We start from the raw sequence: 14,551 nt of genomic DNA on the forward strand, positions 1-14,551 counted from the left end.
AGAAAACAAGTTCCATGAGATCAAACGTTTTTATTTTTCATTTACATATGTGTTTCATGCATATAGAAGACTGTCTAGGATAATTAAGGCACTCAATAAATATTTGTTGGATGAATGAATGAATCAATCAGTGCATCCATATTTGTATTTAATAAACCAACTTTAGTGCATATAGTGATATAAATAGATATGTTGAATAAATAGACTATAATCAATTAAATCAAAATATTGCCAAGTACAAAATACTGTCAATGCTACTAGTGGTAAAAATTTAATATTATTGAATGTATATGTTATGGAATAAACAAATTTAAACTTTATGCTTGTAGAATTTAATAGCTTTCAATTAGAACAACTTGATGAAATGGCTTCTATGAGCTCTGTTACATAGTTTAGAAAACAATTTTAAATCAGTTAAGTACTTGCCCCCAGTATGTTACTATAAATAATATGATTTAAAATTAAGCTCTTATCATTGTGATTTAAAAGAGTGAGCTCTAAGTTAGCTAAGCAGGTTATTGCATTGGTTTTAGTATGCCTGATTTATTGAGTTTAAATAAAAGGAAAATATGAAGATAAGTTTTGATAGCTAATGAAAACCAGTTTCTAGAATGAGTTTTTAATTCTAGAACTCTTAGAGTTCTGATTATTCAATTTCAGATTCAAAAGCACTTTTGTCTTTCTTTCTAGTCAGAGAATCCTAAAATCATTAAAATACCCAACATTTTTTCCAATATATTATTTTTGGCTCACTCTAGCAAACAGAAAAAATGTGAAGTCCTTATTAAAAAAGTCAAGTCAAAAGAAATATTCACAGTTTCTAGGAAATCTATAAATCAATAATTTAAAAAATGATTCTGTGTTTATAGAAATTTAAGTAATTATTGAATGTAGGATTGAATCTTAACATAGTTTACTGTAGATCTATTTATTTTTATATAAAGGGAGCACATTTAATGTATATAGTTTTTTTTAAAGATTTATTTATTTATTTGAAAGTCGGAGTTACACAGAGAGAGAAGGAGAGGCAGAGGCAGAGAGAGAGAGGTCTTCCATCCACTGGTTTACTCCCCAGTTGCCCTAATGGCTGGAGCTGCACCAATCCGAAGCCAGGAGCCAGGAGCTTTTTCCAGGTATCCCAAGTGGGTGCAGGGACCCAAGGACTTGGGCTATCTTCTACTGCATTCCCAGGCTACAACAGGGAGCTGAATTGGAATTGGAGCAGCTGGGACTCAAACCGGAGCCAATATGGGATGCTGGCACTGTAGGTGGAGGCTTTACCCACTACACCACAGTGCTGGCCCCCATGTATATAATTTTAAGAGAATAATGATACTTCTCACCCTACCCTCTCACACTTACTACCACCTCCCTTCTCCATTTATTCTGATTTTTCTTTTAATTTTTACAGTGATATATTTTATCCTTTCATAATAAATAATGACATTTATCAATTGAATGTAATGTAAGAGACTGAAATCCCTAGTCTACTAATTTCACCTCTTTTCCAATACCAAGAAGAGTTACTAGTTAGGCAGGAGATGAGATGTCATCAATGTCTTGGAAGGGACTTTTTTTTGGCATTCTTTTTCTTTTAATTTTTAATTAGTTCTTAACATATTCAGTGTGATTTGTAGATCAATTCTAAGATGAATTTGGTGAATTTTCATCCTCATTCCATTTTCTGGTCAATCTCACATGGATACAGTATGGGATGTTCCTTATTCCTTTGGCTCAGACTGCTTTGTTGAGCCTGGATCAATGTGCACACCTGGAGTCCCCATCTCTTTCATGGCAAGCTTCCAGATCTCTTTGAGTGCTTGAGGGGCTCGCTTCTTGAAGCCCACTTCATGGACGTGCTTGTGAATGCTGATGGTGTACTCTTGGGTCACCACTTTGTTGATGACAAACCAACCCTTCTTCATGGGAGCTGTCTTGTAGAGCCCAAGTTAGAAAACATATACAGACTTTTTTATGGACGGACGGTAGAAAACTGAAGAATACTGGATCCTGCTCAAGTAGAAAGCTGACTCTCAGCTTTAAAGCTGAGTGCTGAAATGCCCGAGAGGAGATATTAAGACTTTGGAAATCTAGGCATTTTAAATATAAAATATCCCAAACTTTTAAAACATTGGCAACTATTTCGATTTAAAACCAAAATTCTGTATGGGCCAAACAAAATATAACCACAGACCAGACTTGGCTCATGCTCTGCTATTTTGTGCAGTTGGAGTGAAATCATTTTGTTGTGGGTTATCTCACTACTCTTGAATGCTTTTGTGGACAGGGGGAGGAAAGGAACAGGTGGTAGCCGCTGGGATAGGCTTGGAGTTATGTTCCGTGTTTCTATAGGCCTTTTGTGCCTGCCTTTACGCCTACTTCTGATATCACAGACATTTCGGCACTTGTAGGTGAAATGTAGAAAAGAAGCCCACCTGAATTTGTGGATAGTGGACACAAGAGCTGATTTAGAGGACAACAGTTCCTCTTCCCAGATCAGTCATCATGCAGGATTTTTTCCAGGGCTGTACTGCTAACTGGATTTCCAGAAAAATTCAAAAACTAATTTGTGTGGTGTAAATAACCCCACCATGACCAATCCAAGCTACTGATGCAGCATCCTAGAGCCTAGAATTGGGAGGAGAGGCACAGGCAACTCCCATGAGCCAGGAGGAGTCACCTCCAGCATACCACTGGGTGTACCTTCTCCATATTCTGAGTTCTTTGAGGTTTGGTGTGCAAGTGCTGTTGTGTACAATCATGTGCCTGATCTTCACACAGTGGTCTAAAACCAGGGCTGCAAGGTCAAGAGTAACTTTACTATGAGTCAATAAAATCAGAATCTGGAAAGACCTGCAAGTAATTTCCTTTTTCATACTCTACTGAGGGGATTTGTGTCCTAAAATTCATGCACACTGGAACCTCAGAAAATGATCATATTTGGAAACAGGGGTTTTGCAGATGTGAGTCATTAAAATGAGGTCATTGTGGGTGAGGAGAAGTTCCTGATCCAACAACCATGTCTTTATAATCATGCCATGGAGGGTGCAGAGAGATGGGGGAAAGGTGATGTGATGATGGAGGCAGAGAAGTCACACAGCTGCAAGCCAGGAGACATGAGGAGCTGCTGACAACTCTCTGAACCGGGAAGCAGTCTCTCAGAGAGCCATCAGAGGGAAGATGACCTTGTCGACCCCTTGATTGTGGGCATCTGGCCCCCAGAACTGCGAAGGAACACATCAACACTTAATTTGTTGTAACTTGCTATGGCAGTCACAGGAAACTCAAGTTCCTTTCCTTTATGTGCCCACTAGAAAGCAACATTTTATAGGTAGTCAAGTTTGAGCATTTTTATGAGAATCATTTCAAAAAGATTTTCTAGTGACTTTGGCAAATACACACCAACAAGGGAATCAGTGTGAACCAAATGTGTTTATAAAATCTCAATCTGCCATTTCATGGCCACCAGCCCCATGCCTCCTACTGAAGAAAGTATGGCTTCAGTTTATTCAGTCTCCCACAGCACAGCACTACTACTCGTTGATGTCAGTACTAGAACAACTTAGCACATATTAGCTATTGTGTATTGGTTCATTCATTCCACAACTTCAAAGTGAATACATTTCATGCCAATTTTCACTTCAGCTGTTTGAACTAAGCAACAACAATCCTTAAAAATCTCTGAATATTTAAGCAAACTTCCTGAAGATCTTACTCCCCTCATCATTTCTTCCAGGCAGTTGGATTTGGCTTCTTTTCACAGCAATGAGGAGCATGGTCTGGAGTGAAGTGAGGCAGAAGTAAAAATTGGTGATGTGACTGTTCCCCAGGGACTCAGTGCATGCACCCTGCATGATGGTGCTCCAGGCAAGCATGGCGTCTCATTTTCCCAGATACACTGCTAGATCCTTGTGCTCATCATGTTATCCTACATGGAGAGTCTTTCCCAGCACCCGACAGCCACCAATGCAAAGTGAACAGGCTTTTTGTTGTTGTTGTTGTTGTTGTTTAACACCCTCTGTAATCTGGCTTGGGCTCTTCTCCACTTTGACTTTCAGTCTTCATCTATTTGAATGTCTGAATCTTTCCAGTGACAGTGGTTTCTGAACCTCTCCCTCCAGGATTTACCCACTGCTCAGCCATTTGGTATGGGCACTGAAACACCACCCTGATCCATCCCAGGATTCTATCTTTCTGATTAAAAAAAAAAAAAAAAAGAAACTTAGTTTTGCAAAGTAAGTCACCCTTACCCTACTGGATGTCTCCCTGCTCCATCCTAACTCCTAGTGAGCCTCCTGCTTGGGTTTGTGTAACAACGTTTTTACAACATCCACCCAGATTGGGTGACTCCTTCATAACGTTTTTGCTTTTTAAGGCTTACATATTTGGGCTGGCGCCATGGCGCAGTAGGTTAATTGTCCGCCTGTGGCGCCGGTATCCCATATGGGCGCCGGTTCTAGTCCCGCTGCTCCTCTTCCAATCCAGCTCTTTGCTGTGGCCTGGGAAAGCAGTAGAAGATGGCTCAAGTCCTTGGACCCCTGCACCCATGTGGGAGACCAGGAGGAAGCACCTGGTTCCTGGCTTCGGATCGTTGCAGGTCCGGCCGTTGTAGCCATTTGGGGAGTGAACCAATGGATGGAAGACCTTTCTCTCTGTTTCTCCCTCTTACTGTCTGTCTGTAACTCTGCCTCTCAAATAAAATCTTTAAAAAAAAAAAAAAAGACTTACGTATTTGGTACCATCTTAAGTGTTAAAGTGATCATATAGGTAGGATAAATTGTTAAAGGGATCATATAAATAAGATCAAGTGTCTGATAATAATAACAGATTGAATTAAAAAGGAGATGACTGCTATATTCCAAAAGCTACCTATGAAATTTATATTTATTAACTAAAAGCTTTCTAAAAAAAAAAAAAAAGAGAGAAAGAGAGAGAATGTTCCAACATGGGAAGCAGTCCACACAGCAGACTCACAGAACGACAATAACTTTAAATAGCCCTGTGACCTCAGAAGCAAAAAATAAAATAAAATAAAAATAAAATAAAAAAAATAAAAAGGAAAGGAATAATGAGAGCGAGTGAGCAGCAAAGGAGAGAGAGCGAGATCTTCTATCTGCTGGTTCATTCTCCAAATGACTGCAACAGCCAGGAGGGCTGCACCAGGCTAAAACTAAGATCCAGGAGCCCCATCAGGGTCTCCCAAAAGGGTGTCAGGGACCCAAGTACTTGACTCATCACCTGCTGCTTTCCCAGGTGCAACAGCAGGGCTTGGAAGCGGAGCAGCCAAGGCTCAAACCGACATTCTAATATGAAAGCCTGCATGATAAGTAGCAGCCTAACCCACTCTTGGAGAAAGAAGAGCAACAGCCACACAGCCAATGTCCCACGATCCAGAGTCTGTATCTATTTCAACATGCACCATGTAAGTGATGGTTTATGTAAGTCGAAAAAGTTAATAATTTTACTATCTGTAATCTTCATGAGAAACCATCTAAAATATCCATGAGCATATAGTATGAGATTATATATACATATGTATTATAATAAATAATTATATTATATATAATGTGTAGATATATAATGCAAACTAACATATATAAAATATTATGTATATAATAATATATCATGCCTATTTAATATAATACATAACAATTTATAATGATTTTTATATTCTTATGTAATTTCATATAATAAAATATCATGGTTATTTAATTGGAAACCATAGATTCCTGGTGGCAAATGCCCTGAGTCACCCGTGTTTGTATTCTACACAGAGCCATGTGGAAGGAAGAAATTGAAATTGTAAGGCACCTTGGAGATCATTTACTCAGATGCAGATAAAGAAAACCACCACCAGAGAATTAAAGAGATGCTAATACTGCCTAGGGCGTTTGTGATAGTGCAGGCTGAGAAACTAGGTCAACAGATTCCAGATGCAATTGCTTTTCTATGATTTCATACTTTCGCCTGTTATAGAGATATAAGTAATAGATGCTCAATCCTTATTATCAGCTGACTTGCTGGGCTTTTTATCTGTGTGAATTTTGACCAAAAACCTGCTCTGTTGGCTACTGATTTACAATCCAAATACCTAGATGAATGATCCTCTTCCTTATAGATAACTCTTCTTCCTACGTTTTCTCTGTCAAGACTAAAAGAATGTTCCTGTGGAGAACAGGATTTTGCAAAACATAAGAAAAGTCATGATCACAATCTTCATTTAAAAATCATCTCTTTTCCCAAGGAAACAAACCAACTTAAAAGGAATAATCCAAATTCTTTTTTCTCCTTGTTGCTCCAAAGCTGCCTATTGTATAAGATATATAAATGAAATCTTGGTGAAACATTTTCCCATGTTGCCTGTAGGAAGAATTGCACATCCTTTGCTTCAGAGTTCCTGTTGAGTTTTTTATATTCCGGAATAATAAGAATAACAAAAGGTCGTTGTTTGTTTTCAGCCCTGCAGCTGCAGATTGTGTTCAATGCTTTGGGGATTTGCTATTCTCTGCAACAAAGTTGACTTCACCTTCCTTGTCAACAGGCTGTTGCACCTGCATCACCTATCATCTTAATGTCTCTACCAGATATTTCCTGTTTAGCATTTTTATCCCATTCTTCTTTATTTCGCTATGGTCATCTTTAATTTTTGTCTGTAATTTCATTACTTAAGTAGTCCTGTATTCAGTTGTACTTCTCTTCTTTTTCATGGGAATTATCCAATCTGGAATGTCAGAAGATATAAAAATACAGGACTGTAGATATAACATAAAAATATTCATATATATATATATCAGCTATTTTGATAGAAATAGATATTTCCAGAACAAAAACATTTGAGGGTGAAATATCTAATAGAAAGTAAAAAATATTCTACATTTATATTTTTTCCCAGATACCTGAGCTTCCACTTGCTCAGTCACTGTTTGGTTTCTGACATCTCCTTTGGCATCTGCCTTACACTTGATCTTAGGCAAAAGGCCGAGAAGCGATTGGCCTCTGCCTTAACGAATGGCATCCCCACATTACTCAGACCAGAATGTTGGAGCAATCCTGGGATTCTCACAGCGATCTGGCCTTGATACTTTCAGTTCACCTCCTTAGTGTCTTCTGGATTTCACTTTCCATTTTTCCATCTTTCAGTCACCATTTACTAGGATAATGACAACCACCTCCCCACTGTCCCTAATCTTGAGTCTTCCTAACCTGTCCAAATCCAAGACATTTTCCCCAGGAGCCCTATCATCTTCCTAAAGTGAAAATCTGATTATGTAAACCCATTTCTCAAAATATTTCATTGATTTCCCTTTTGTTTTTGCAGGATTGGTATGAAATATAGAAATAGCTGCTTCTGCCTATAATTTGGCAAATCCAATAAATCTACTTTCTTCAAAATTTGTTTGACATTTATTTAATGGGAGCAGGGTAAGTGAGAAATTCTTGTTTTTTTTTTAAACAAAAGGGTATCATTCTTCTGTATAAGGTAAGGAATTTACTGCATCCACTGAATATTAATAGAATGATCGTCTGATAAGGAATAGTCTTTCTATTTGCAGTGTTATGGTGCCCAACCAATTGCTTAACACCTTTCAATAGTTTCTTCTTTTTAAAAAACAGCTACAGTATTGGTATGGCCTTCAGTTGTACTGGACAAACAGAGCAGGACATCATAAAAACATTGCAGTGGCACAGTGGGTTAACGCCCTGGCCTGAAGCACAGGCATCCCTTATGGGCACTGGTTCGAGGCCCGGCTGCTCCTCTTCCGATTCAGCTCTCTGCTATGGCCCGGGAAAGCAGCGGAAAATGGCCCAAGTCCTTGGGCCCCTGCACCCATGTTGGAGACCAGGAAGAATCTCCTGGCTCCTGGCACAGCTCTGGCCATTGGGGCCATCTGGGTAGTGAACCATCAGATGGAAGTCCTCTCCTTCCTCTCTCTCTGCCTCTCCTCTCTCTCTGTAACTCTTTCAAATAAATAAATAAATCTTTAAATTAAAAAAAAAACCATTGCAGCAATTGGGTCTACACTGGTAGAATGTGTCAGCTGAGGTTTGTTAAATTATTTCTCCACTCATGACGTTGTCTGCTTCATGAGCCACAGCATCAGTATCTGCTTCCCCAGTTTCGTTAGATGCAAAAACTGTAGAGTCAAAAGCAAAATGGAGTGAGTGTGGCTAAAAGCTAATTGCAGACCTCTTGCTTCTGTACCTATTAGCTTTGCTTGCTAAAGGCTAAGGGTGTACCTTGTGAAACTATGCAGGCCCAAATTCCAAGGAACTAAGTTGACAGATATGTACCCTGCACTGTTATCTTACAACCATATGTTGGGTTTGTTCCTGGGTTTGTTATTGTTAACTGTTATCTTATAACCATATTCTGTTTTTTTTTATTGTTTGCTGCATACCGGGGTTCGAAATTGTGAGCCCTAGTGAACAGAATACTATAAAAAACTGTGTAACTTGCTGTTGGGGGTCACACTCTGGTAAGGAGTGTCGGTCCTGATCGGTTGTCTGTCCCGATCGGTTGCCGGTCCTGATCCATTGCCTTGCCTCTCATTTTCAATAAAATTCATGTGTGACTGTCACTGGTTTTTATAATATTCTGTTTTAGCTGACGAGTGGATGCCACAAAACAGCAGAGATCTGAATTAATGACAGCCTACTGACAGCTCTTTACCAAAGTTGGTGGCTGGAGCAGCTGCTGTTCTGGCCCCACTTCACCATGTCCTAGGTTGATAGGATGAGCTCTCAATTCTTCAGTATGACACTTGAAGTCCTCTAGATGTGCCTATACACACACACACACACACATATATATATATACATATACATATATGTATATATATATAAAATCTAAATAACTCCATTTCTTTACTGTTTACTCACTTCTCCTTTGTTATTTTGTGTATTCCTATTCAAATGGAGTCACAGTTACCTTCCATAGCTGAGGGTTGTGCAAGGATCCAACTAAATGGACGATGGAAAATATTGTTTTAATGTTTCATCTGTACTAAACCTGTGCAGGTTTTTTTTTTTTCTTGTCATTGTTTCCTAAACAACATGGCATTAAATATTCTCTGTAATCTACAGATGATAAAGTGTAAGGGAAGATTGTGTCAGGGACTTGAGTGTCATTGGATTTAGGTATCTTCAGGGGATCCTGGAGATAATTCTCCTCAGGTGGTAAGGAGTATTTATAGGCGAAACTTCAAAGAAGAGGCAGGCTGTCGATCTTGGAGCTCTTCCTGCTGCCTGTCATGTCCATTTTTTGGCTCTACCTCAGATGAGCCTGATCTTTACTTACTTGTGGAAACAGATACTCTACCATAGATGCATAAGTAAGTTGTCTTTGATGGAGGGGTTGTATCCAGAGGAGTGGAAATGTGGAAAGACGCAGGTAAACCAACAAAGGATGGGAAGGGGGGCAGTGGTGGTAAATCGTAGACCAGTATTACAGTGAAGACAGAAGATGGAAACTTTGCCACACTCTCTGCCCCCTCCCCAACTCTCATGTCTCCTAATTCTGGCTTCCACATGGGGACCCACAGGAAGCTTGTGAGATCTGATGAATTCAGACCACATGACTGAGTTAGCTGAGGCACAGAACAGGATGGAAAAGGGTACAGAGCATATTGGGGGGATTAAATACCATTCATCGAACTTCAGGCTAAACATGATGTCCTTAAAAGTTGCTCTATAAACTCAACCAAAGAAATGAAACATTTCTGTGATAACAATTATGCAGCACTAATGAAAGAAATCCTCAATGACACAAAGCACTGGAAAGAGTCTCTTTGATCATTCTTTGGAAGAATTAATATTGCTAAAAGTGTCCATACTACTTAAAACAGTCTAGAGATTCAATACAATAAATATCAAAACACCAATGACATGCTTTACAGAATTAGACAAAAATAACCCAAAATTCTTATGGAACCACGAAAGACCCAGGCTAACCAAAGCAATCCTGAGCAATAAAATAAAATAGAGGTATCACAATAGCTGATTTTAAACCATAGGTAAAACTCTAGTAATTAAAGCAGCATGGTACTAGCATAAAAACTGAAACACAGGGGCCGGTGTTATGGACTAGCAGGTAAAGACTCTGCCTGTGGTGCCAGCATCCCATATGGGGTGTCCCAGCTGCTCCAGTTCTAATACAACTCCCTGTTAATGGCTTAAAAAAAAGCAATGGAAGATGGGCCAAGTGTTTGGGCCCCTACCACCATTGTGGGAGACCTGAATGAGGCTCCTGGCTTTAGCCTGACCTAGTGCTGGCCGTTGTTGCACTCTGGGAGTGAACCAGCAGAAGAAAGATCTCTCTGTGTGTGTGTCTCTGTCTCTGTCTCTCTCTCTTTGTAACTCCAAATTTCAAATAAAAAATAAGACATAGATCTGAGACATAGATCAAAGGCACAAAACCGAGAATCTGTATATTAATCTATGTACATAGGTTTCAGAAAGGATAGTCTTTTCAATAAGTGGTGATGGCCAAGTGGATATACATATGCAGAAAAATGAACTTAGATTGCTTCCTCTACACATGTACAAAAATCAACTCAAGATAAATCAAAGACCTAAATATAAGACCTGAAATTATTAAACTGCTAAAAGAAATCATGGTGGAAACACTTCAAGATGCTTATGTAAGCAATGATTTTTTTAAAAAGACCCCCAAAGTACAGACAATTAGAGCAAACTAGACAAAAGGCATTATATTGAATCCAGAAGTGTCTGTACAGCAAAGAAAATAATCACTAGAGTGGAGACATATGTGACAGGATGGGAGAAAATATTTGCAAGCTACTTATCTGACAAAAGACTAATATACAGAATATATCAAGAAGAAGTCTAAATACTGAAAAACAATGACAGCAACAGCTAAGTTAATAAATGGACAAAGGAACTGAATAGAAAGTTCTCCAAAGACAAATATAAGTGGTCAATAAAAATATGATCAGCATCACTAGCTATCAGGGAAATACAAATCAAAATCACAATAAAATATTAACTCACCTTGTTAAAAAGGCAAAAAAAAAAAACCAGAAAACAAAAAAATCAGAATTCACAAATTCTGCTCAGGTAGTACTGAAAAGCGAACTCTTGTGCACTGATAATTTGAATGTAGCCACTATGGAAAATAATATGACGATTTCTTTTTTTTTAAACATTTTATTTATTTATTTGAGAGGTAGAGTTAGAGAGAGAGAGAGAGGTTTTCCATCTGCTGGCTCACTCCCCAAATGGCTATAACTGCTGGAGCTGAGTCGATCTGAAGCCAGGAGCAAGGAGTCTAGGTTTTCCGTGCAGGTGCAGGGATCCAAGCACTTGGGCCATTTTTCGCTGCTTTCCCAGGCTATTTTCAGGGAGCTGGATTGGGAGAGGAGCAGCTGGGACACAAATCGGTGCCCATATGGGATGCTGGTACTGTAGGCGGAGGCTTAACCTACTATGCCACTGTGCGAGCTCCTGAAGACTTCTTAAAAATCTAGAAATAGAGCTGCCATATGATCCAGCAACCCCACTATTGGGTACATATCCAAAAGACATGAAAGCATTGTATCAAAGAGATCTTTATTGCAGTACCATTCATGATAGCTAAGATACAGACTCAACTCCAGTGTCCATCCTCAGATGAATGGATAAAGCATTGTGGTATAAATACACAATGGAATACTATGCAGACATAAAAATGAAATCTTGTTATTGGCAGCAAAATGGATGGACCTGGAGGACATCGTGTTAAGTGAAATAAGACAGACACATACTGTAATGTTCTCCCTCATATGTGGGAGCTAGAAAACAACTCAATCTGAGCATATAATTATGATTTATTTAGTCTGGAAGAGATGAGGGGGCTGGGGAAGAGTTTGGATGATGGGCACCAAATCAAAGTCAGATGGTAGGAATAAGTTTCCTAGTACTACACAGCACAGTGGGGAGACCGTAGTTCACAATAACCTAGCATATACTACTTGAAAAAATAGAAGAGAGAAGCTCCACACCTCCAATAGTAAAGTGATGTCAAAGAAGCAGATATGTTGATTACCTCATCTTGATCAGTACACATTATATACATGCCTTGAGACATCACATGCACAGTCATCATTAATAAAAGATTTAAAAAACAAGCAAACAAACAAAACAAAAACCTGTTCTGTTGCTGTAAAGTGGAAAAATACTCTTTCTAGGCTTATTCCATCACTGCCACCTATAAAAATGTATTATGTAATTGTTTACTTCCTGTTCTCCTCCCTGGATTGTTGGTTCATTGATTTACTGAGGGAGAAGACAATAGATCTAATCTGATGGTGGAGACAGTCAATGATGAGGTCAGGGCTACAGCATAGCTGAGGTGTCCCAGATGTTTGCAGAAACCAGTTAGCTGGAAAAGACTTCATTAGGAAGTGGACATTTGAATAAAGTCTTAAAGTGAAGAAAATCTTTTCTCTAAAAAGCAATATTTGAAACAAAGCTTTATGAGCCCCTATAGAATGTACAATAATAATTTGTAAATCTTGTATTTTTGCTGAAAGTTACTTAAAAGGTCATGTATGTTGTATGAGGAACGTTTGCAATGTTCAGCCAAAATGTACGTGTTTTAATTCTGCCTTTCTCTGAAACGTGTAAGGTACCTCTATATGTATGTGCCTCATTATTAATATTTAAAGTCCATGTACAACTCTTGCCTTTTTTTCCCTCTATGTCTGTTTGCATTCCTTGTAAATAGTTTCCTTAGTGCTGCTTCCCATTTGAATCTGGCCTGGTTAGGTTTGTGGTTCCTTTATGGTGCATACACATCATTTTCGTATGATGAAATTCATTATGAGTCATTAAATTTGCTCATAAAGAGAGCTTGATATCCCTAGGGGCAAGTTCATGAAGAGAATCTCATTGGATCAATTGTGAATCATTTTTCCCTGTATCCAAAGGCAGCTCCTAAGATTTACCATGGGCAAGGAGGCCTCACAAGACAGATTCATGTACTCAGCAGCCAACAATCAAGGCCTACGCTGAAATTTCCGAGTAAAAATATCACAGTGGGAGAGCGAGAGCCATATGGCTGTCTAGTGGTGCTCTATGCTCCGTGTCAACTGCATTTCCAAGGACTGACTTGTACAGAAGGTAATTATAGCACCGTGCATTGTGCTGTGAGATGCTGGATGGGGAATCTGTGTGAGCTAGCAATGAGGATCTTCCCAGTTGATCAGAGCAGATCTGTCTTTGTTATTATCCACTGAAAGACTTTGGACATGTACTTTCTTTTTTTTTTTTTTTTTTTTGGACAGAGTTAGACAGCGAGAGAGAGAGAGAGAGAGAGAGAAAGGTCTTCCTTTTTCAGTTGTTTTACCCCCGAAGTGGCCACTACGGCTGGCGTGTTGCGGCTGGCGCGCTCCGCTGATCTGAAGCCAGGAGCCAGGTGCTTCCTCCTGGTCTCCCATGGGGGTGCAGAGCCCAAAGACCTTGGCCATCCTCCACTGCACTCCCGGGCCACAGCATAGAGCTGGACTGGAAGAGGAGCAACTGGGACAGAATCCGACGCCCCGACCGGGACTAGAACCCGGTGTGCCAGTGCCGCAGGTGGAGGATTAGCCTAGTGAGCCGCGGCGCCGGCCTAGATGTGTGCTTTTGAAAGCTGGGTCAACAACAAGAGCCACTGTGCACTTGCTCCTCATGTGGGATCTCTGTCCTTAATGTGCTGTACATTTTGACTTAATGCTATAACTAGTACTCAAACAGTATGTTTCACTTTGTGTTTCTATGTGGGTGCAAACTGTTGAAATCTTTATACTAAACTGATCTTCTGTATATAAAGAGAATTGAAAATGAATCTTGATGTGAATGGAAAGGGAAAGGGAGCGGGAGAGGGGAGGGTTGTGGGTGGGAGGGAAGTTATGGGAGGGGGAAGCCATTGTAACCCATAAGCTGTACACTGGAAATTTATATTCATTAAATAAAAGTTAAAAAAAAAGAATCAAAAGGATCACACAAACAAGACAAGTGTCTGCTAATACTAACTGATAGAATCAAAAAGGGAGAGAAGGATCCAACATGGGAAGTAGGATACACAGCAGACTCATAGAATGAAAGACGTCCTAAACAACACTCTGGCCTCAGAATCAGCCCTTAAGGCATTCGGATCTGGCTGAAGAGCCCATGAGAGTATTGTAGGCATGGAAAGCCAAGACACCATGGAAAAGAAAAAAAAAGAAGACCTAAATGAAAGATCTCTGCGAGTGAGATCCCAGTGGAAAGAATGGGGCCATCAAAGAAGGAGGTACCTTTCTCTGAAGGGAGGAGAGAACTTCCACTTTGACTATGACCCTATCGGAATAAGATCAAAGTCAGCAAACTCTAAAGGCTTCCATAGCCCTGGCAACTCATGACTAGAGCCTAGGGAGATTACTGACGCCATGAACAGGAGTGTCAAATTGTTAAGTCAGCAACAGGAGTCACTGTGTACTTACATCCCATGTGGGATCTGTCCTTAATGTGTTGTCTAATGTGAAGTGATGCTATAACTAGTACTGAAACAGTATTTTTACACTTTGTGTTT

This window comes from Lepus europaeus, chromosome 14, assembly GCF_033115175.1.
Source record: "Lepus europaeus isolate LE1 chromosome 14, mLepTim1.pri, whole genome shotgun sequence".
Classification (NCBI taxonomy): Eukaryota; Metazoa; Chordata; class Mammalia; order Lagomorpha; family Leporidae; genus Lepus; species Lepus europaeus.